We start from the raw sequence: 3,803 nt of genomic DNA, 5'->3' as shown, positions 1-3,803 counted from the left end.
AAAACAAAAATGATGTAAGCAATACTTACAGTACAAAATATTGTACATTCTAGGTATCCTAGAATGAACAAGATAAAGCCAAACTATCTAAAACCAAATTATCTAAATGTCAGAGCTGCCACCCACTTACTGAAGGGGAATCAGTTTCAGTCAGAGCCATGACCCTGGCACAGCTCTGTTTCAGGAGTGTTTCTGTGGCATCTGGAGGGAGCAGTGCAGTACTGGGTAGACTGTGCCAGTCATCCTTTTCTTCCCATCCATGGACTCTCTCCAACCTGACATCCCGATTTGTGGGGAAAAAAATCATATGCTTTTATGGATGAAGCTGTGTTTATGCAAACAGATCAAAGCTCCGTGCTTGCAGGGTCTGCACGGACACAGTGGGGTCAACACTAATGCAGTGGATCGTAACCATTGTTCCTGATTGGATCCTAACCATAAGCCCCTCAGCACAACAGTAACCAACAGTAACACCATTACAGTAATGTTGTCTGTTGTGTGTTTTCCTGCTGAGTACTCTAAATCTTACATACAACCTGGACCTCAGGACACAGGATATTTTAATTTTGCCATTAATAAAACCTTAAACATCAATTGCTCAGATGCCAGTGTTGTTAAAATAAATGTAAATATGAACTGTGAAAGTTTTAACATCCCCGAAACCACAAAATGCTCACACTCCCAGAAACCACAAATTACGCACATGAATTTTGATGGAACTGCATCTGGTTCCAGAGTGGAGGCCCTTCCCGTAGTTAAACAAGGCATGAATTAATAAGATTAACATAGTGCTACTGTAGTATACCCTTGTATAGCACTTGTGGATACTATAGAGCACATGTTGTGCTCCAGTCCTGTGCACGTTAATTCCAGATCACAGCTTAATTAGCCGATGTGTAATGTATTTGAGGTATCTCTATTTGTGATGTGATTTCTTTTGTGCTGGAGCTTTAATACAAGAACCTTTTCCTGCATCTTTGATCTGGGCAGGGGAAGACCATGGAGATGTTAGCAAAGGAACTGCAGCCTTTGGAAATTCTTATCCAGTGATGGGATTAAATGAGAGGCAGCAAGTATATTTTATATTAAACTACCATCACTCCAAAGCACTCTCTGAGGAGTCTCTGACAGTTTGGGTTGCATTGCCTATGAATAGATACTGATCCATACTGATTTAGTGACTTCTTTTCCAACATATAAGCCCGAATTGTTTCCAAAACAAATGTACATTTTTGGACCACAGCTCAAAATTGGCTTATTACTCTCCCATGAAAATTAGACCTTGCATATCTGTCGCGTTAAGGGGTGTAGCTGATTAACCGTTACGGGCCCGGTCAGATTCAGGTTACTGAACCAGTCGGACATTCACCAAAAACACATTAACCGTCTGGGGGTCCAGTCAGACATTCACCAAAAACGCATTAACGGCCTGGGGGTCCGTTCAGACATTCACCAAAAACGCATTAACCATCTGGGGGTCCGTTCGGACATTCACCAAAAATGCATTAACCGCCTGGGGGTCTGGTTAGATTCAGAACACTGAACTATCACGGATAACCACCCTCACCCTCGTTGCACTCAATGAGAGTTATCACAATGCAATCAAGTATGGTTTATTACAGCAACAGATAATCAGGTTCTTTTGGATTGCCGGCGATAGTGACTGTCTGCAAAAGCAAGTAAGTATGCATAAAATACACAGGTGTTATAGGTGTTATAGGTGTTACAGGTGTTATAGATGTTATAGATGTTATAGATGTTACAGATGTTATAGATGTTATAGATGTTACAGGTGTTACAGATGTTATAGATGTTACAGGTGTTACAGGTGTTTACAGATGTTACAGGTGCGCAGCCTAGAAATAAACGCGTTAAAAGGATCAAAGACTCTATAGAGGTTTATAAGCAAGTATTCAGATCTCACCCAAAGGCGTCCCAATGGGGGGGGAAGAGAGGCTCAGCCCGTCGACTGATCCCAAGAGTCAGGAGGTCCTAAGGATGTTGTCCTCGGGATGGTATCTCCCCTGACGGTGGTATCTTCCCTAACATCCCCTTTCTCTTGGGCCAATTTATATTATTTTCTATCTTTTAGGTGGAGCTTGAGTGGCTCTAGTCAAGCATATCTTAGTTATGATTGGTGTAAAGTTTTCCCGTCTCCGTTTAAAGTAATAGGCTCCGAGGAATTCAGAGCGCATGCTCAGTGAGGGGTGGTCGCACCTTGGAGGCGGGTAGCTTTTGGGATGGAGGTGTGTTTTGGTATTATAATGATATTATAATGAGCAAAAAGTACACTAGGGTACAGCATTTGTCAAAACATGACAGGTCTTTGGCTTAGGGTGGCAAAAAGTGCAGCTTTGTGCACAAGAACAATCGAGGTCCCATCTGATTACAGAGCCTAGCCATGGTGTCTCCACTCCACTCTATGCTCCGTGCTGTTCCTTAGAGCTAGCACACCAAGTTTCCCCAGCGCGATAGCATCTAAGGCTGGGAGCCTAGGGAACGCTATGATAAAGCAGTTATGCCCTACCCTGAAAGCCTCTTCAATGCTGTACCTTTTCCTTAAAAATGTGAATGTTAGTTTTATTTTCCTAGTTACTTCAGGCATTTACACCACAATATCACACATAGAGATGAAGCTTTGAAATGTTTTACAGAGAATATTTTCAGGAAGCAGTCCTGTGAGGTCCTCTGAAGGAGTTACGAAAGAATCACAAATGTAAAAATAGTGTTTGATTTGTGTCCCTTCCTTAATTTCTATCTTTTACATTGAATAGAAACATGTTCTCCTGACGTTGCAGTAATTAGGAATAAAATATTAAATTATTCAAATTTCTATTAATTAGATTGAAAAATCAAAGTTGCTTATAGTCACAAAACATGAATTTATCACTCATAAACATATATGGAATACTGAAGCTTGTGCCAATTTTTTCTAATATTCTGAGTAATTGCTTACTAATTTAAAGTCATCTCTAAATCGTATGTGTTAAGTGGAGTCAAAAATACATGATAGCATAAAAACAAAAATCTGAAGAGTTTGAAGGCATAAGATCAAAAAGAGAAGTATATCCAAATAATTATCCAACACCAAAAACAGATCCAATGAATAAAAGCACTAAGGGTTTGAAGCAATTTGGCTAACACACACAAATCACTTTCTACATTAATTACACACTCAGAACTAATTGCACACCTGATTCTAAAATAAACCTTGCAGCTTAAAACATTAAGCAGAGGGTTAAGACACTGATGCTCAGGGCGATCAGATACAATTAATGTGTTCATTGTATTTTACGGTTGTTTCAAACATCAACATCAGCTTGGTCTACAGCAATCCAAGAGGCAGACTCAGCCTACTCATCATGGAAATAATCCTACAATTTGTATAGACAGCATACTGACAGGGTAGCAGGGGTGAAAAGAAACAGAAGTTAATCAATGTGATTTGTGCATACCTCGGTTTCATTTCAATTTTTTAATACAATTTTTTCATGTAGTCCCCACTACTTTTCTGAATTTCCGTGGCCTCTAGTGGGAATTCTTTCTCAGGCTACGTTGCTCTTTACATAGCCTGTGCCTTGAAAATGCCTGAAAAAAAAAAAAAACTACCAACAACAAAACAAACAAACAAAAACAAAACAAAAACAAAACAAACAAACAAAAAACCAATATCAAAACAACAAAAAAGCCACCTAGAGTTCTGAAGATGCCTTGTCCCTTCTTATGATAACAAGTTGCATCTGAGCATACACTCCAAATCACATATCTTCAGATATAAACCTTATCTTTGCTTCACTGTTTTC

Source organism: Aythya ferina (assembly GCF_964211825.1).
Source record: "Aythya ferina genome assembly, chromosome: 4".
Lineage (NCBI taxonomy): Eukaryota > Metazoa > Chordata > Aves > Anseriformes > Anatidae > Aythya > Aythya ferina.
Note: the sequence above shows the minus strand (reverse complement) of the source record.